We start from the raw sequence: 22,711 nt of genomic DNA on the forward strand, positions 1-22,711 counted from the left end.
TAGAAAAATAACGCTAACTTGACTAAAAATATTTGTAAACAATTGTATTATGCTCTGATCTATTCTCGTATATCATTCTGTTTTACCATATGGGGAAATTCTTCATTAAAAATATTAATAGAATTTTTCGGCTACAAAAGAGAATCGTAAGACTAATTGACAATAAACCTTTCTATGCTACAACAAAACATTTATTTACCTCGTTAAATCTTCTAAATGTTTTTCAAACATCTAAGCTGTGTTCTCTAATTTTTATTTTCAAATCCCTAACTATATACCAATGTAATGTTTTTGAAAACCAAGTACCGAAAAAAAACCAAGCATATAACATAAGAAAACAAGTTGGCAAGCCAAAATATACCTCTCCTCGGAAGAATTGTCCCTAGTAGAATTACGTTCTGGAGACGTCCCTTAAAGATATCTCCGCAATTAAGAGTTATTTACTAAAAACGTAATCCCGGTTCCATCCCGCCCGGTATAAAATTTTAATTGTAAAATAATTGAGACGAAACAACAGAATTAAATTTATTCAGAATAATAAAAATTAAGTAGTTACAACAGCGAGTTAGACGTACTAAAACAATGCACAATTGAATTTAAACCTATTTACAAAACAAGATAACCAGTTAGATATAATACGAAGCAAATTTTAATGAAAGAAATATATACAAAGGGTATATATACCGTCCAATTTCCAATATCGTATAATGACTCGCACACCTAGAAAATCAATGACTGCATTAGGAATCGTAGATGTCCAAATATCCACACCAATAAAAAATTAATTAACAAGAAGCGAAAAACTTACCATTCACAAAGCACAGAAAGCCCCTTGAATAAATAATAGATGACCGTAGACGGAATAGTTAGGGCTCTTTATAAATAAAACAAACTAACCCAATTGATGAACTGCATTAAACATCTAAATCATTCGAGAAAACGTTTAAAATAAATTACGAAGTAATAACGACCCAAATACACACCCAGACCACTATGTAAGCAGCTTGATATTTTCTTCATAAATGAACTATTACCCTTGAAAACTAATACGCTAGATAAAAAAAAGACTGAAAAAACGAAATAAATTACAAAAAATTAACCATTTTATCTTCTGACTGCGCTAAAACAAGATTTGACCTTTAAATTTTCATACGTAAAATACTTTGACAAGTTCATAAAAATTAAAAAACAAAGCCTAAGGTGGTGCCTTGGGTATTAGCCTAGCTGATTATTATTATTATTATTATTATTATATTTACAGATATTGTATTCATCCGTTTAGTAAAAAACCCCGCCTTATCATAATGATTCCTTTACTTATTTATTTTCGCTAAGGAAGTCAATGGCTCGGCGGTGAACTATCTGCATTGTAACAATGCAACCCGAGTTCAATTCCTGATCGCGATCAAATTTTACATTGATATACTAAAATATTTAATTAAATATAAAATTAATAAACTAAAATATTTAATTAAATATAAGATTAATATACTAAAATATTTAATTAAATATAAGATTAATATACTAAAATATTTAATTAAATATAAGATTAATATACTAAAATATTTAATTAAATATAAGATTAATATACTAAAATATTTAATTAAATATAAGATTAATATACTAAAATATTTAATTAAATATAAGATTAATATACTAAAATATTTAATTAAATATAAGATTAATATACTAAAATATTTAATTAAATATAAGATTAATATAATTTATAAATATTTTATTAAATAAAAGATTAATATAATTTATAAATATTTAATTAAATATAAGATTAATATAATTTATAAATATTTAATTAAATATAAGATTAATATAATTTATAAATATTTTATTAAATATAAGATTAATATAATTTATAAATATTTAATTAAATATAAGATTAATATAATTTATAAATATTTAATTAAATATAAGATTAATATAATTTATAAATATTTTATTAAATATAAGATTAATATAATTTATAAATATTTAATTAAATATAAGATTAATATAATTTATAAATATTTAATTAAATATAAGATTAATATAATTTATAAATATTTAATTAAATATAAGATTAATATAATTTATAAATATTTAATTAAATATAAGATTAATATAATTTATAAATATTTAATTAAATATAAGATTAATATAATTTATAAATATTTAATTAAATATAAGATTAATATAATTTATAAATATTTAAAATGATGTAGAATAAATTATAGTACCTAACGTTATAACTTTGTAAAGGACATTCGCCAAAGCTGTTTTTTAGAAAAACACCGTAAATTAACAAGCGTTGGTGGCTGAGTGGTTAGAGTACTTTGTCCCCTCGGAGAGGTAAAAATATTTATTAGTAGGCAAAAATTTTATTCTTATTCATAAGACGTATAAAGAATGTTTTTTATTCGTTAAATGAAATAATCGCTGATTTTTATTTTTCAAATATCTTTGTTACGAAAGAACATTTGTGGTATTTAAAAAAATATTCAGATTCCGTGTGGCTTTGCCTGCCTATAAGATCAACAACACCGATCTCCACGTCATACTTTTCCATAACTGTCTTCGCTTCCTGAACAATACGAGCGAAGAGGCTATGGGCATTAGCTCTCATATCGTTGTACACCTTGAGCGTCGAATCTAATTTTACTTTTACCATCGCGATATATAGAGTGTTTTAATTCGAAACTCAATAATAATAATAATAATAATAATCAGCTAGGCTAATACCCAAGGCACCACCTTAGGCCTAAGTCATCAAGCGACTTTTGAAGCGATTAATTCAGGTGGACTGGTTACAATGCGTAGGAGGGTGGTGGCAAGCCCTTCATGCCACGCGAGCCAACAGCTCCCAACACGAACTATTACCGTTAACCTCGACACGTTTTATGGAAGGGGAAACCCTTAAACCAGTGGGGAGAGAACTTGCAAACTCAACGCGGAAGGAGTTGTTCCGAGTTTACACCCAGTGCCACAAGCTGGGATCGAACCCGGCTCTACCAATGTATTTTGCATATTGATAAAAAAACGGTAACTGTCATGGCGGTCACTATTAACACTACAGCTGTGATGTTACAAGTTTTCAAAATCGTATCATACGAAAGCACTCTATAAGGTAGGGTCTTGTAAGATTTTGCTGACTGGATATGTGATACTCATAATCTCACTCAGTGAAAACAACGTGATAATAAACTCGCAATTAGAAGGAGCTCGAAGGAGAATATCGGCTTCGGCAGCCGTTGTTCTGTCCCTCCAATGATGTATTTCTTTAAGAACTTTACATAGTGTTCCGAGATCAGCTGCGAATTGAATAACAGCATCATGTTGCCCAACCCATCTCGTTTGACAATGTGACTGCAGCGAGTGTTTAAATGCTGGTTTTCATTAAGGCAAAAACGCCACGACGGTGAATTTCGACGCAAAAAATTCCCGTTAGGCCTATTGAAATATTTTTGCGTCGACTATCACCGTTGAGGCGTGAAAACCAGCCTTTAGGTGACTCTTCAATGTTGCGAACCGCTTGCTAGACGTTGTGAAGAACGCTACTACTTTTTCAATAGTACCGCTTGTAAAATTCTATTTTAAGCTTAAATTAGAATTGCTTTATGAAGAATAATGTTTAAATTTCTTAACATTGCAGAGCAGCTAACGCGGAATGTTTGTCTTACTTTGAAGCGTCATTTAAAAGAAGAGTGCCTTAAGTGCACAATCGATTCCAAATAAATGTCGATCGGCGAATTCGAGGCACAACACGATGACTGAGAGCGTCGTTCCGCAGAGCCACACGCGGAAAATGGGCATCAAGAAAAACATGGCGATCGGTTTTAAAGTATTTTTTGAGTCCGTCTGATTAGCTGATGAATATTTAATTTCAAAGAATATGTCAAATGGGCGTTTCTGTCGGGTGTCCACGTATCTGGAAACGCTGGAAAACATTGAGAATTGAAATAAAAAACCTCCATTTATTCAGACCTTTTCAGGTTTTTGCTTTTTTGTACCCTTTCATTAATCAATATGGACTATTCTACTTATTCGCGTATTTGATCACTCTTTGCAATGCAGTCCACAGCCGTGGTATTTTCCAACTTAGGTTATTTTACTTGAGATAGGTCGAGGTAGGGTAGGTGATTTTAATTTTAGAATAGACTCGGTTTGGTTAGTTTTGTTTAGGATTGCGTTGGTTCAATTTATTTACTACCTTTATTATTCTGATAATATATTAATTATATATCTGACGACTATTTGCAAAAAAAAATAACAAGGAATGCAATAAAAATAGTGGATATAGAAAACAAATACGATATTTAAAACCACACACGTATGATCATTCGGACGTTTAAAATTTTAACAAACGTAGCCAAATCTTCATAACCGCTTACAAGGTAATAACTGCGCAACCTGAAAACAATAGTAACAGCTACTAGCGCCCAAAGTCAGTAACTTTGGACAGTGGCGTAGCTGGGATGGGTGACACCCGGGGCGGATATCACGGTGTGCTATTTACTAGTCTCTACTTTGTGTAAGTTTTTATATTTTTTCCACGGTCGGGTGTCACCCCCAAATCACGACCAAACGGGTGAAACCCGGGGCGGGCCGCCCCACCGCAACCCCCTAGCTACGCCACTGACTGTAGAAAATTATTTAGAACGATTTATTAAAACGAGCCAAGCTTCTAATGAGCCATTTTTTCATTACAATAACAGAAGTGTGAACCACCTAATAGGTATCTGCTAACTTCAAATATCGGTAAATCCGGTTGAATATCAGTCCAACGATGCCGGCAATTCGTCAACGGGTAATTAAAAATCTTACCGATATTGTATTGTTTCCTGAATGAATCGCGGCAGCTTGTTTGATAAAAAGAGGTTCGTCGTCCGAGGAAAATATCCTTTCTTTCCTCGGTAAACATTGGCGCAATACCGGCTTTGCTGGCGGAGATATGGCAAAAAACGGAAATCTGAGAGGTAGGCTGACTTTCGATTGATGGCCACGGCCAAGTTTGATATTTTCCTTGATTTGTCCAGAAATCTTATGGCTTCTGGGGTCCTCTATGGAAAATGTTTCAATTAGCAGCAAACGTGGTACCAGAGACATGTCATATATCTCATAGAGATAAAAATACATTTCCTTATTTAAATATCAACACCGTTAATTAACAATTAACTCGAACACAATGCCTTTGAAGTGGATAGGTCGACGCGACTCGATACTCAGATTAAAAAACAAAGCGATTTATTATTGCGGCTATCTAAAGGACTACGTGCGCAAAGCAGAAGTCTATGACGTTGAGGACTTGCGACAACGCGTGATTAGATGGTTTATTTTTCGCCTGTTCTCGGAGTAAAAGTGTACTCTTTTTAAACTAAAACGTTTCATTCGCCCGATCCGGGGATGATAATAACTTCGCCCCACAAACTATTCGCTTGTTCCGGAGTATCAAGGCTACTCTTTTTACTCCTTCTGAAAAGGAGGTGTATGGAGTAAATCGGATTTGCTAGCCAGAATTTATCTGCTCAGAAGGCTACAGGCAGCTATTTTGTAAAAATGTTTTTACACCGACTTGAACTACTCGCCACCACAGAATCGGAGTAAAATGACGTCATAGCGTTACTCTTCCTACTCCGAAATCCCGGAACAAGCGAAAATATACCACCTATTGAAGGTTGGGAAATTTATAACGAGTACGTGAATCATTTCTACGACGGGCTCACGCTTGTATTAGAGCCAGAGGTGGTCATTTTGAACAAATCTTGTAAAAGTGTGAACTACGAAATGTATTTGTTATCTGACAAAAATCTTATTTTAATTTCGTTTGGAACATTAATAATAATTGAAATAGTTTGTATTCATTGTCAGACTTATCTACTTCAAAAAGTTTAGTAATTAACTTTTGTCGCTTGCTTTTAATTTTCTCGCTTCACCGATAAAAACTGATGATTTTATACAAACAACTTGAATCAAGGAAGAATATCGTTTATCAATTTTAAGGCTGTGTGCCGGTTCTTATAGGGTAGTAATTTGGGAGGTTTTCTTTGAAACGAAGCACTTAGGGACTCATGTCCTTTAGATATTATGACTGATTAGGACCACCAAGTTTATTACACACTTATCGGAAACAACCTGTATTTTATTTATTTCATAAAGTGTATTAATTTAAATTTTATTCCTCCCTTTTACAAATATGATTCAAAGCGCTTAAAATACAATTTAAAATAATCAGTACGTTTTGAAAATAAATAAATAAAGGGTAACATAACATTCCTCGCGAATACGGAAAATAGCCTCGAAAATAGCGAATCTTGGATGTTAATAATCAATAATTTTCTCTGTGTTCATAAAAACTGTTGGATATGAGAGATCATTTATTATCACTACTCTTTATGAAATTAGAAATCAAATGTACAAGTTACATTACATGCTTATGAACAGCCACCAGTGCACCAGCGAAGAAGCGTGGATATCTGCTAATACCGTTTAAAATTGTTGAGGATGGTAAAATTAGCGAATAAGTAGATTAGTCCATTAAGAAAAAGGATAGGATTAGTTTCTCTATTCGGTGTTATAGTCGCGAGCCAGATTTCCCGCACGGTACTGACGAGTCCCAAATAGGACGAAACCGGTCTACCGTTGGAAATTCTGCGAGCTATTAGTAAGTTTTTAAATTTCTTCAAATTTGTTTAGGGTTTATCTTTATTATCCCTTTTCTTAATGGACTAATCTACTTATTAGCTAATTTTATCATCCTTTACAATGCAGTCCATAGGTGGTTCCTTTTAACTTAAAATTGTTGATCTTGACTTATAACCTTTAACACATTAATACGCTAAATTTTTAAATGAAATTATGGAATGGAATTTTATCATATCAGTAAAATTTAAATATCTTTAAATAAAAAAATATTGTGCACTAATCTTCTTACCATCTAATGCAAGCGGTATATTTTGAGTGTTGAATGCTTTCACGGTTTCCAGCTAAGAATGAAACATTTTTTCGCTATTGTAACATTGATATAAACTTATCATATAAAACACTTTAAGAAGTAATTAAATATTACGATGGTCAAAATGCGTCAAAATAAAGAAAAAGTAAGTTAATCTTCGTCTTTAACTTATAACAGTTTAAAGATTGAAGAAAGAAAAAGAAGATATGGAAATTTGAGGCTCGTAAAACGATTGTGGTTGAAGGTTAAAGGTTATCCCAAAAGCATCCTTTATACACGGGACTTTCGGTCCGCCAACTTGAAGGTCATAGCGGATTTTTTAAACGGTGACCTTTAATCTTTATTGACGGAAAGCCACTGTGACTGAATGGTCAAAGTATTTGATACAGTTTAGATTTATTTCGACTTCGTTCTTCATTATCATCTTTCAAATAGCTCGGGTGTCTCGCAACGTTTTTGCATTTGGTTGATTACCTGATTTTTTGTATGAAATAATGTTTCCACTTTATAGTATTCTTCAATATAGGGTATGCTGAAGACATCTTCTAGGGTGTCGATGTACTTCAATTTATTTCCTGTAGCCAACTCGCCCTTCATGTTACAGAGGTAACATTTCTGCAAAATGAGCGTGGCGCCCAAGAGCCAGCCCGACAGAAGCAGTCTCCAGGAGGTGCTGCGAGATTGCAGCGCTCCGACGATATCTGAATCAATAACACCGTGAAAAGACACCAAACCATTTTTCATTCATAATAAGCCAACTGCATTTGTTTAAGTGTACACGCACCGGCTCCTATTTTCGAAGTAGCCAATTTCCCTTTTGTAATCTAAATACTTTTGAAACAACGCTTAGACATGATAAAAAATTTATAATAATGACCTAAATAACGACAAGGACTAGTAAATACTGGACATAAATAGATTAATGATAACTAAAACAATGAACATAAGTAAATTGATGATAACTGAAATAATTAACATAACTAAATGAATGATAACTAAAATAATAAACATAACTAAATTAATGATAACTTAAATAATGAACATAACTAAATTGATGATAATGGAAATAAATAACATAACTAAATTAATGATAATTGAAATAATTAACAAAACTAAATTAATGATAACTAAAATAATTAACATAACTAAATGAATGATATCTAAAATAATAAACATAACCAAATAAATGATAACGACTATATCTAAAATAATGAACATCACTAGATTAATGATAATGAATAAAAATAATGATGATATCTATAATAATGAGTAAAAATAATGATGATATCTATAATAATGAGTAAAAATAAGGACGATATTTATAATAATGAGTAAAAATAATGATGATATCTATAATAATGAGTAAAAATAATGATGATATCTATAATAATGATTAAAAATAATGATGATATCTATAATAATGAGTAAAAATAAGGACGATATCTATAATAATGAGTAAAAATAATGATGATATCTATAATAATGAGTAAAAATAATGATGATATCTATAATAATGAGTAAAAATAATGATGATATCTATAATAATGAGTAAAAATAAGGACGATATCTAAAATAATGAATAGAAAAAGATAATGAAATTTTTTCCAAATTACAACATAAACACCGAATCAAACCATACAAAATATTACTTCAAAAGCGGTGATTGACGGTAAAGAAATATTAATAATAATAATAATTTTAGAAGATTGAAGGCATTTTAGAAATAGACATTGAGTAGGCTCTCCTTTTTCAAATTGATAGTGAATATTTCTCAGTCAGAAATGCTAAATTTTAAAAACCGTTGGTGGATTTTTGAGAATATGTCGCTAATAATCGAATTTTGTTTATTGTGTGGCGAAAACCTATGAACCATGAATGTATTCCTTTCAATCATGAATATCCAACCCTTTCTACCATCTGGGGCTCAGATGGGTGGTGCCTTTCTGCGCTTTACGTAATCACTTCAGCCAATTAGGAGGTAGGCGTTTGTCGTTGACTCGATCCACAAAACGTTTCAGGAATTGCACGATTTAACGCGCGAAGAAAATGACTGGCGATTCTAAGAAAATACCTGTACTTTAACCAAATTATTAAATAATCATAAATAAAGGAATTTATTAATAACATTCAAACCCATTTTCGTTCAATGAAAAATATGGATTGAAATTTTAGAAATTAAATTTCGTGCTAAGCCTTGGTACTGAAGCTATAGTCAAGTTTTGAAACGATTCCCTTCAATGCAATTTTTGAGTGGCAGCGCGTGTGCAACGTCATAATAATTAAACCCCTCTCATCCTAGCTACTGAGGCCAGACTGCCTATTGCAGTTCGATATTCATGGTTGAAATGAATACATTCATGTATGAACTTAATATTTCTTGGAGCGGAAAACGTTTCCCTAATTTTTGTAAGCGAGCATTGACCAGAACTAGATTCTAGCTTCACGTCCAGGTATAAACTAAACATGTGACTAACAAATTGAAGATCCATATAGCCTTAAAGGGGAATGGCCAAGCTTTAACCAGTTAGACAGCCCTAAAGCCCATTAAAAACTAAAATTTATGGCGAAAACTGCATCAAAAAATATTGAGTGGTTAATTTTTAATAAAATAAAGATATTTCGGGAAATCGAAAAGCGCGCGTCCGCCGCGACACCTGGTGAGAAGTCGGTGAGACAGAAAAACAACGTAAAAGCGCGCGCTGCTGAAGACGCGAAAAATGCGTTCCAGTTATAAGAGACTTAAGCCTAAATTGCGCGATTTTAAAAGTTAGGATAGTTCGAAAATCGCTCATACGGGGTAGCGGGCGCTGGCGGCAGCCCTTGAGATGGCGGCGAAAATTCAAACCCAAACACCTGGCTTTATTTTGCGTTTCAACTTTTTGGGCCAAACGCAATTTTTTCAAGACAAAAAAGGTACGTGTTAGTATATTGATCGTCTTGTTAATCTTTTGATACGGAAATAAGGCCATATTTGGAAAAGCTTGGCCGTTCCCCTTTAATAATATGCAATTGGTGGGCTCTACCAGGTTATTCGCGGTAATTTCGCGTACTGTAAAAATAGCGGATTAAGGATTAACGACTATGATATCATTCCTTATGAGCTCACAACTTTGGATTTTAAACTCATTTAATTTAATCAATTATCACCGATTTATTATGCTATTGCAATTTAGAAGGATAACATATAACTGTTTGAAACGTATTGTATTTGTGTGAATAAAGACTTGTTGAGGTTAACGGTAATAGTAAGGGTAGGGAGCTGTTGGCTCGCGTGGCATGAAGGGCTTGCCACCACCCTCCTACGCATTGTAACCCGTCCACATGAATTAATGGCTTTAAAAGTCGCTTGATTACTTAGGCCTAAGGTGGTGCCTTGGGTATTAGACTAGCTGATTATTAGATTATCAGTGCCAATGGTTTGAAAGTGAAAGCGTTTTGCATCTCGTGTCTCCAGAGCTTAAAGAGTAAGTTGCAAATAGATTTTCGGAATAGAAATTTAACTACACTATGTTTTCCTTGTTCATTTGATCATGGGCTTCCCATTGATAAAATACCGTCGTTAAGTGTATTTAATATTAAAATGAAATTTACGTGCAGCGCCCTGCTGTGGCTTTTATTTTTTAACGATCTGAATTTTTCCCACTGCATCTGGTAGATTATATAGTTCCCACTATCCTACCAAGATTCTTGGTAGATAAGTATGGCGATGCCAATTTAGCGCTCGCTCTAAAGAATAAGCGTGAGCGCGTGTTTTTAAAACCACGTAAGCACCCGCGTAAAAATTTAGTAGTAGAATCCCTCTTTTCTATAGGGGCTTTTTCGTTTTCGGCCACTGAATCAGTAGCATCTACATTTATATGCAAGCCTAAGGTCTATGTCGGGGATAGCGGCCAATATGAAATAACGTGTAGTCAAAGACGTCAATCACCACGCTAAAATTCCAATTGTTTTGGCGTTCTATTAATTATTTCTAATGATCTACGAAACGGAAAGCAATGAAACTTTATAATTCGGTATTTTAAACGTAGCCGCTTCGTTTCAAAACCAAATTAAGACGGTAACGAATAATTGGCAACTTACTCTTTAATAAGACGAGAAACAACTTTCTACAGGGAATTTTTGAGTGCCATGCTAAAAGCGGCAGATTTTGATTACTTGTGGCTGGATTGGAGAGTAGGTGAGAGTAGAAGAAGTAGAGGCTCTCGAAGATGGACCGTGTCCAGTTGGTTTTGCGACTCGTTCCGGCCCTTCCGAAGAGGAAGGACGTGATGATCGAAATTGAAACGAAACAGAGCTGCAGTAAATTCCAATTGGCCTGATCCAAGGCATGATGAGGCAGATGAACCTGTTCGTTTCCTTCTAATTGTCTGTCCAAACAGCTGTATATATTATAGGTAGGTGAATAAAAAGATTGAGTGATCGTAGTCCCGTGATCTTTAATTGCTTCCTGTAGTATGGTGATATCTGGCGTCGCAATTTGAACGTCTATTACCTAAAGATCGATATTTAAAACGTTACACCTTTGTGACGACTGCTGGGTGAACTATTTATTGATACTGTACGTACACCGCGGGTGACTTTTTTTACAAGAATCAATGGTTGTTTTCTGTAAACTAAGCTGAAATACGTTTGTAGTTAGAACCAGCGTGATAAATCATTGAGAAAACGTTTTTATGTCATTGGCGAGAAAAACACTAATACTAAGAAGTTTTCAATTATGTGATATTGAAGATCTTACGTCACATTGGCCAAGTTCAGGAACACAAAAGCCATTATTGAAAAAACTGGGCTGCATTTCATAAAGACTTCGAATTGAACTTCATTCTTTAGCTTCGAGAAATATGCAAAAAGGAAATCGTAGTTAAGTCCGGAAAAGTGATGATGTTAAATTTAAAAAAATATTAACACTCGTTAATCCTACATTTCTTGTTACTGTTAAGTTATTCACAAAACGTCTCTAATAACGTCTTTAATGTTTTTTCACAATCAGGGCCGTCTTAAGGCATGGGCTAAATGGGCTACAGCCCAGGGCCCCCAGCCAGTTTTGGGGCCCCGGATAGGCCAGCCATACAGCCTCTACTCTAGGGATAAGGGTTTAGTTGGTTAGATATTATATATACTCATTTAATATTATGAATCTTTTAGTTACGTCTGAAGTAATTTGACTCATCACCATATCGCGTATCATACGGTACCAACAATTTCTAAAACCTAACAGCGAGTCAATGTCAGTAAAATCTTATTTTGAGTAGGCCTATGTTATACTTTTGAAATAAAAAGGTTTGGTTTGATTATTGTGTAGTTGAATTTAGACAACGTACATACAAAGGCTGACCGTTGGGGATGGCAAATGTCTTAAGAAATAATTTAGCCCAGGGCCCCTAAAGGACTTAAGACGGGCCTGTTCACAATAACGTCTCTATTATTGTCTTTAAAGTAATTCGCAATACCGTCTCAATTACTGTCTTTAAAGTTATTCACAATAACCTCTATTACCGTCTTTAAAGTTATTCACAATACCGTCTCAATTACTGTCTTTAAAGAAATACACAATAACGTGTCAATTACCGTCTTTAAAGTTATTCACAATAAGTCTCAATTACTCTCTTTAAAGTTATTCACAACAACCTCTCTATTAAAGTCTTTAAAGTTATTCACAACAAACTCTCTATGGAAGTCTTTAAAGTTATTCACAACAACCTCTCTATTAAAGTCCTTAAATTTATTCACAACAACCTCTCTATTAAAGTCTTTAAAGTTATTCACATTAAACTCTCTATTGCCGTTTTTCATTTTACATGTTAAATATTTTGTTGGTTCTTAAACTCGGAAGCAGGTACGCTTTGAGTTGCTTCAAAGACGTAGTATCAAGATTATTATATACATTTCTTTGGTTTCGTTTAGAATCACAGATAATTATGGAGTGTTTGTAAGGTTTTTTATATGAATACAACTTATCGTTAACCATGTTCATTCTAGTTTACGTTAAAAAGTCCCGGAAATATTTAGAAGTATAAATACCCTGGAAATTTTATGTAGCCAAATATCAGCGTGTTTAATCTGATATTGTCCTGATCCGTTCATAGCCGAAATCTGTACAATCAAATATATATCATGAGAACAGGTCCAGGGTTAGCTGATTTAAGTTAATTTTTCGTAGCGACCAACGTCAAAAAATCGCGGTACCCGTTAGCTGCCACTATGTAAAAGGAAAAGGATAATCGAGTTAATAGACATGAAGGTTGATTCTAAATGAACTCAAAATATAAACTTACATGCCGGTTAGCCGCCAGACGGCGTCCAAGGACTAATAGCTACTTGCCAATTTCATACTGATTTCGAAAGGAAGATGTTTTAATTCGGGTTCTATGTGCTAATTTTTGCCAAGCGAAATGAACGCCACAGATGTTTCCCCGGCACAACACCGATGAGCCTTGGGAAAACTATATCGTTTTAATATATAAATAAATATATATATGTACAGGCTGCTACCGAAAAAACGATACATAGTCAATAACCCAAAATATGTTTTAGCTATTAATGTAGAATTTTCAGAACTCATAGAACGTACAGGGGGTCCCTTGAACCATGTCTTCAAGGTCATTAAAAATTTATCTCGAGAACAAAGCTGGTTTCAATTAGAAACGTGTTCCCCGTCACATTTTAGGACTAAATAGCTTTAGGCACACCTCATTTTACAAATAACAAGTCGAGGGACTTTAGACAAAAACCGGTAGTTCGTGATGAAACTAATGTATCAGAGACACCAAGTTGGAGGGTGGCGGAGTGGTTAGCACTATCGCCTAGCAGACAGAGGAGCCAGGTTCGATTCCAACTTGTGGCACTGGTTGAATACTTGGAAACACTCCTTCGGCGTAGAATTTGCAAGTTCCCTCCCCACTGATTAAAGGCTTTTTCCCCCGAGTTCTTCGGTTTCCCCTTTAAATAATAACTTAAAATAATAATAATAATCAGCTAGGCTAAAACCCAATGCACCACCTTAGGCCTAAGTCATCATGCGACTTTTGAAGCCATTAATTCAGGTGGCCGGGTTACAATGCGTAGTAGGGTGGTGGCAAGCCCTGCCTTGTAGAGATTAACGGTTATAGTTATTGTAGGGAGATGTGGGCTCGCGTGGCTTGAAGGGCTTGCCACCACCCTCCTACGCATTGTAGAGTATCACAATTTGCTAGACAAACTCATCGGGTAGGAAGTCTTTAGAATTTTCAAACTCGGATGACCTTATACTTATGATTCAAGGTCATTCACAGCTTATCTCGATAACCAATGGATTTAGAGAAATGGATCCAATTTGAAAGGTTTTCATCATGGTGTTTTGAATCGGGTTAAAGAAATTTAGACCGGTTTTCATCTAAATTCTTTCGACTTATTATTGGTCAAATAAGGAAAGATCCAAGTTATGTACACCTGAAATGTGACGGGGAACACTTTTCTGTATCTCTTTGTATCTCTAATGTTTCTCGAGGTAAATTTTAAATGACCTTGAAGACATGGTTCAAGGTTATGAAAATTTCCGTTGTCTTTGTGTCCGGGGTGTTTCAAATTCCTAGATAAAATATATTGGGAGTTATTAACTTTGTATCGTTTTTTAGTTAAAATTCTGCATATATCGCGTCAGATAGGCGCTGTGTGTAACTTCCAGGTAACAATGTCAAGGAATCTCCATTGCCAGATACGGTTTGCTGACTGCCAAGGCGTCCTGGAAATTAAAACCTTTTCACAAAATGAAAATGGACGTTTAATTCGGCGTGCAGTCCACTCTCGCTTTCACGGCACATTTTTAAAACGCTACTTTTTATTCACTTGATTTACGCAATTGACGCTTATCAAAATAATGAGAGCATTTCACGAGAAATAAGTTCTTTAAGTCAATTGAAAAGAACAGCTTAAACATAATTTACTTAGATATCTATTAACGCCTTTTTAACGATTAAATAGCCTCGTTTAATTATTTCTTTTATAAAACTTTATTGTTCAATAATTAAGCCGTGCCAATCCAACCTCTACTGATTTTAAAGGCTTCACGGCACGGTTACTATTTGACGAAGGAATATTTTAGTTTTACCGGTACTTTCCGCACAAAATAGACCAGGTAAAGGTATTAAAAGCACTTGAAACTGTTAGTTTTGTAATTACTAGGTGACACCTAGGAGCATAAAAAACACAAGGAGAACGAAGTTAGCCTTTAAACACGCAGTGTTGTGTACAAATTTAATTGGACGAACCTATACACTGAACGTTTTACGGAAAGGGGGAAGACAATTTCCGAATATTTCCCTTCCGAGGGCTGCAGGCGCTAAATCGACTAACCAATGAAAACTGTACGCAACAAAATGCACGACTTTTGACGGGTTGCGTTCTCCTTGTGTGGGACGCTGTGTTTGTTGCTCTTGTAGAATTGATAGAAATTCAAGAAAAATAATTAAGTACTATCTTTTTAAATTAAGTGGCTTCGTTTGAATATCTAACTGGGTTTTTATATAATAAAGCGTTTGTTAAAAAGTAAAAACCTTTGATGTGGTTGGAAATTGGGAAACATTATATATTCATTCTCCTGACAAATAGGAATCGTGGATCCTACATATTTCAAAGTGTAAGTTAACTGTAATCAACCATCCATAAATGACGACACGTTTTTTCGCGATAGGGTTTCAACAAGCTGAACCCTTTTTACACGAGGGAGCGAAATTTATCCTAAAAAATGTTTGAGATCAAGTACTGCCAAAATATTGATTTTAATACGAAAAACTGCAATAATTGGAAGTTATATAAAAACTATAAAATAATTGTATTTATAAAGGGTATTTATCATATAGTATTTAAATAAAAATATTTAATATTTACATTTTCTGGAAAACCAAATCAAGACAAAATTGTGGTAAGTTGTTCCAATTTAACCAGCATGCATTCATTTATTTTCAAATAGTAAATGATGGTTCTATTTGCAATGCGTCTAAGCATTGCGCAATTGAAACAATTCGCGGTACAACTGGGTACACGAAAATCAACTTTCTGTTTAGGCAATGCTCACAGCATACATAATGCAGGCTATAGTAATTTCCAAACTCGTTCTTCTGTTCGTCGTGTACTCAACAGTAGAACAGTGTCCTGATTTTTTTTAGCCGATGAACTGTTAACAAGCTTAAGATATTTTAAATAATTAATTTTTGAAAACGTGCAAACCAGGTTTGGGTTATTGAATAGACCTGCCACCGTCTAAAATTTATGAAATTGTTGGCTTATGTTTAAACCATGTACGAGAGTCAAAATGTAAAATACTTTTATATATATATATATATATATATATATATATATATATACCACTTGTTACAAGGCATTGCTAAGTAAATTGCTCTAGAAGAGATGATATAACAAGGCAGCCCGTAATATTAGTTCCACATCGGTGTATTCTGGTGGGCAAACCCATACAGACGCAGTTAGGCAAACTAATATAAAAGCTGTTGAGCCCATGTGATTTCCCATCGTTTGATATATAATTTACCATCCTATGTTAAAGAGTGGCCACCGCCCACCCTCAGGATACCCGGGTTGGGAAACCAATACAAAAGCTGTTGAGGCCATGTGATTTCCCAACGTTTGATATATAATTTACCATCCTATGTTAAAGAGTGGCCACCACCCACTCTCAGGATACCCGGGTTGGCAAACCAATACAAAAGTTGTTGAGCCCATGTGATTTCCCATCGTTTGATATATAATTTACCATCCTATGTTAAAGAGTGGCCACCGCCCACCCTCAGGATACCCGGGTTGGCAAACCAATACAAAAGCTGTTGAGGCCATGTGATTTCCTATCGTTTGATATATAATTTACCATCCTATGTTAAAGAGTGGCCACCACCCACTCTCGGGATACCCGGGTTGGCAAACCAATACAAAAGCTGTTGAGGCCATGTGATTTCCTATCGTTTGATATATAATTTACCATCCTATGTTAAAGAGTGGCCACCACCCACTCTCGGGATACCCGGGTTGGCAAACCAATACAAAAGCTGTTGAGGCCATGTGATTTCCCAACGTTTGATATATAATTTACCATCCTATGTTAAAGAGTGGCCACCACCCACTCTCGGGATACCCGGGTTGGCAAACCAATACAAAAGCTGTTGAGGCCATGTGATTTCCTATCGTTTGATATAAAATTTACCATCCTATGTTAAAGAGTGGCCACCACCCACTCTCGGGATACCCGGGTTGGCAAACCAATACAAAAGCTGTTGAGGCCATGTGATTTCCCAACGTTTGATATATAATTTACCATCCTATTTTAAAGAGTGGCCACCACCCACTCTCGGGATACCCGGGTTGGCAAACCAATACAAAAGCTGTTGAGGCCATGTGATTTCCTATCGTTTGATATAAAATTTACCATCCTATGTTAAAGAGTGGCCACCGCCCACCCTCAGGATACCCGGGTTGGCAAACCAATACAAAAGCTGTTGAGGCCATGTGATTTCCCATCGTTTGATATATAATTTACCATCCTATGTTAAAGAGTGGCCACCACCCACTCTCGGGATACCCGGGTTGGCAAACCAATACAAAAGCTGTTGAGGCCATGTGATTTCCCATCGTTTGATATATAATTTACCATCCTATGTTAAAGAGTGGCCACCACCCACTCTCAGGATACCCGGGTTGGCAAACCAATACAAAAGCTGTTGAGGCCATGTGATTTCCCATCGTTTGATATATAATTTACCATCCTATGTTAAAGAGTGGCCACCACCCACTCTCAGGATACCCGGGTTGGCAAACCAATACAAAAGCTGTTGAGGCCATGTGATTTACCATCGTTTGATATATAATTTACCATCCTATGTTAAAGAGTGGCCACCACCCACTCTCAGGATACCCGGGTTGGCAAACCAATACAAAAGCTGTTGAGGCCATGTGATTTCCTATCGTTTGATATAAAATTTACCATCCTATGTTAAAGAGTGGCCACCACCCACTCTCAGGATACCCGGGTTGGCAAACCAATACAAAAGCTGTTGAGGCCATGTGATTTCCTATCGTTTGATATATAATTTACCATCCTATGTTAAAGAGTGGCCACCACCCACTCTCAGGATACCCGGGTTGGCAAACCAATACAAAAGCTGTTGAGGCATTGGGATTTCCTATCGTTTGATATAAAATGTATCATCCTATGTTAAAGAGTGGCCACCGCCCACCCTCAGGTTACCCGGGTTGGCAAACCAATACAAAAGCTGTTGAGGCATTGGGATTTCCTATCGTTTGATATAAAATTTATCATCCTATGTTAAAGAGTGGCCACCGCCCACCCTCAGGATACCCGGGTTGGCAAACCAATACAAAAGCTGTTGAGGCATTGGGATTTCCTATCGTTTGATATAAAATTTATCATCCTATGTTAAAGAGTGGCCACCGCCTACCCTCAGGATACCCGGGTTGGCAAACCAATACAAAAGCTGTTGAGGCATTGGGATTTCCTATCGTTTGATATAAAATGTATCATCCTATGTTAAAGAGTGGCCACCGCCTACCCTCAGGATACCCGGGTTGGCAAACCAATACAAAAGCTGTTGAGGCATTGGGATTTCCTATCGTTTGATATAAAATGTATCATCCTATGTTAAAGAGTGGCCACCGCCCACCCTCAGGTTACCCGGGTTGGCAAACCAATACAAAAGCTGTTGAGGCATTGGGATTTCCTATCGTTTGATATAAAATTTATCATCCTATGTTAAAGAGTGGCCACCGCCCACCCTCAGGATACCCGGGTTGGCAAACCAATACAAAAGCTGTTGAGGCATTGGGATTTCCTATCGTTTGATATAAAATTTATCATCCTATGTTAAAGAGTGGCCACCGCCTACCCTCAGGATACCCGGGTTGGCAAACCAATACAAAAGCTGTTGAGGCATTGGGATTTCCTATCGTTTGATATAAAATGTATCATCCTATGTTAAAGAGTGGCCACCGCCCACCCTCAGGTTACCCGGGTTGGCAAACCAATACAAAAGCTGTTGAGGCATTGGGATTTCCTATCGTTTGATATAAAATTTATCATCCTATGTTAAAGAGTGGCCACCGCCCACCCTCAGGATACCCGGGTTGGCAAACCAATACAAAAGCTGTTGAGGCATTGGGATTTCCTATCGTTTGATATAAAATTTATCATCCTATGTTAAAGAGTGGCCACCGCCTACCCTCAGGATACCCGGGTTGGCAAACCAATACAAAAGCTGTTGAGGCATTGGGATTTCCTATCGTTTGATATAAAATGTATCATCCTATGTTAAAGAGTGGCCACCGCCCACCCTCAGGTTACCCGGGTTGGCAAACCAATACAAAAGCTGTTGAGGCATTGGGATTTCCTATCGTTTGATATAAAATTTATCATCCTATGTTAAAGAGGGGCCACCGCCCACCCTCAGGATACCCGGGTTGGCAAACCAATACAAAAGCTGTTGAGGCATTGGGATTTCCTATCGTTTGATATAAAATTTATCATCCTATGTTAAAGAGTGGCCACCGCCCACCCTCAGGATACCCGGGTTGGCAAACCAATACAAAAGCTGTTGAGGCCATGTGATTTCCTATCGTTTGATATAAAATTTACCATCCTATGTTAAAGAGTGGCCACCGCCCACCCTCATGATACCCGGGTTGGCAAACCAATACAAAAGCTGTTGAGGCCATGTGATTTCCCATCGTTTGATATATAATTTACCATCCTATGTTAAAGAGTGGCCACCACCCACTCTCAGGATACCCGGGTTGGCAAACCAATACAAAAGTTGTTGAGCCCATGTGATTTCCCATCGTTTGATATATAATTTACCATCCTATGTTAAAGAGTGGCCACCGCCCACCCTCAGGATACCCGGGTTGGCAAACCAATACAAAAGCTGTTGAGGCCATGTGATTTCCTATCGTTTGATATATAATTTACCATCCTATGTTAAAGAGTGGCCACCACCCACTCTCGGGATACCCGGGTTGGCAAACCAATACAAAAGCTGTTGAGGCCATGTGATTTCCTATCGTTTGATATATAATTTACCATCCTATGTTAAAGAGTGGCCACCGCCCACCCTCAGGATACCCGGGTTGGCAAACCAATACAAAAGCTGTTGAGGCATTGGGATTTCCTATCGTTTGATATAAAATTTACCATCCTATGTTAAAAAGTGGCCACCGCCCACCCTCAGGATACCCGGGTTGGCAAACCAATACAAAAGCTGTTGAGGCCATGTGATTTCCTATCGTTTGATATAAAATTTACCATCCTATGTTAAAGAGTGGCCACCGCCCACCCTCAGGATACCCGGGTTGGCAAACCAATACGAAAGCTGTTGAGGTCATGTGATTTCCCATCGTTTGATATATAATTTACCATCCTATGTTAAAGAGTGGCCACCACCCACTCTCAGGGTAACCGGGTTGGCAAACCAATACAAAAGCTGTTGAGCCCATGTGATTTCCCATCGTTTGATATATAATTTACTATCCTATGTTAAAGAGTGGCAACCACCCACTCTCAGGATACCCGGGTTGGCAAACCAATACAAAATCTGTTGAGGCCATGTGATTTCCTATCGTTTGATATATAATTTACCATCCTATGTTAAACAGTGGCCACCACCCACTCTCAGGATACCCGGGTTGGCAAACCAATACAAAAGCTGTTGAGGCCATGTGATTTCCTTTCGTTTGATATAAAATTTACCATCCTATGTTAAAGAGTGGCCACCGCCCACCCTCAGGATACCCGGGTTGGCAAACCAATACGAAAGCTGTTGAGGTCATGTGATTTCCCATCGTTTGATATATAATTTACCATCCTATGTTAAAGAGTGGCCACCACCCACTCTCAGGATACCCGGGTTGGCAAACCAATACAAAAGCTGTTGAGCCCATGTGATTTCCCATCGTTTGATATATAATTTACTATCCTATGTTAAAGAGTGGCAACCACCCACTCTCAGGATACCCGGGTTGGCAAACCAATACAAAATCTGTTGAGGCCATGTGATTTCCTATCGTTTGATATATAATTTACCATCCTATGTTAAACAGTGGCCACCACCCACCCTCAGGATACCCGGGTTGGCAAACTAATACAAAAGCTGTTGAGGCATTGGGATTTCCTATCGTTTGATATAAAATTTACCATCCTATGTTAAAGAGTGGCCACCGCCCACCCTCAGGATACCCGGGTTGGCAAACCAATACGAAAGCTGTTGAGGTCATGTGATTTCCCATCGTTTGATATATAATTTACCATCCTATGTTAAAGAGTGGCCACCGCCCACCCTCAGGATACCCGGGTTGGCAAACCAATACGAAAGCTGTTGAGGTCATGTGATTTCCCATCGTTTGATATATAATTTACTATCCTATGTTAAAGATTGGCAACCACCCACTCTCAGGATACCCGGGTTGGCAAACCAATACAAAATCTGTTGAGGCCATGTGATTTCCTATCGTTTGATATATAATTTACCATCCTATGTTAAACAGTGGCCACCACCCACTCTCAGGATACCCGGGTTGGCAAACCAATACAAAATCTGTTGAGGCCATGTGATTTCCTATCGTTTGATATATAATTTACCATCCTATGTTAAACAGTGGCCACCACCCACTCTCAGGATACCCGGGTTGGCAAACCAATACAAAAGCTGTTGAGGCCATGTGATTTCCTATCGTTTGATATAAAATTTACCATCCTATGTTAAAGAGTGGCCACCGCCCACCCTCAGGATACCCGGGTTGGCAAACTAATACAAAAGCTGTTGAAGCCATGTGATTTCTTATCGTTAGATAGACGGAAAGTATTAAAGGTGAAATAGGTAAGGTTTTAAATTATTGAAATTAGTGAAGAGAAGCACATTGTGAAAAACTAAATTAAAAGAGACTTAAAACGGTTTTAAAATTCACAATTTATTTATTTAAAAATAGGAACAGTTCCTCCAAAACGTTGGATTTTTTAAATAAATAAATTGTGAATTTTAAAACCGTTTTAAGTCTCTTTTCATTTAGTGGAAATATGATTTAAAGAAATTCTTAAACTGGGATTCAAATGTGTTTATTTAAGGAAATTTATATTAAACATTTGGGTAGTTTAGGCAAATTCATAAAAAAATACCCATGAATATAATTTTGCAGAACTGAAATTGATAGAATATGTCATTCTCGAATTTTATATTATCTCGGTGATTAAATTGCTATTTTCTTAGAGTAGATATTTAATATGGATTATTAACAAATGCATAAATCTTATTATTGCAAGAATGTATTTATGTACTAAGAATGTGGCAAGACGGAGATTCTGTACCCATGGACGCATACTTTGCAGCTTAAGGGCCTGTTGCAAAAGCCCTAGCCAAAGTGCTAGCCCATTGAATTTAACATGTGTGACTCTAGCAAAGCAGACTTTTGCAACTGGCCCTAAGTTCGACTGCTTTGGATTTTTTGGTCTCATTCTTTCACGATGATTCCAATATTTTACTTTTATTGTTCTATCGAATGAGACCAACTTGTTTATTTCGGTCACTCTCCCTTTAAGAGTGCTGGTCGGAGGGGGCGGAAATCAACGGCACTGCATGCGCGTCAAAGAGTTCTATCGAATGAGACCAACTTGTTTTTTTTTGTCAGTCTCCCTTTAAGGGGGCTGGTTGGAGGGGGCGGAATAAAGAGAGACCAAACTTCCCGCCAAACTAATTGTTCGATAAAATATTCAAACAAAAAAAT

Source organism: Leiobunum rupestre, chromosome 1 (assembly GCF_980474605.1).
Source record: "Leiobunum rupestre chromosome 1, qqLeiRupe1.1.hap1, whole genome shotgun sequence".
In the NCBI taxonomy this organism is placed as follows: Eukaryota; Metazoa; Arthropoda; class Arachnida; order Opiliones; family Sclerosomatidae; genus Leiobunum; species Leiobunum rupestre.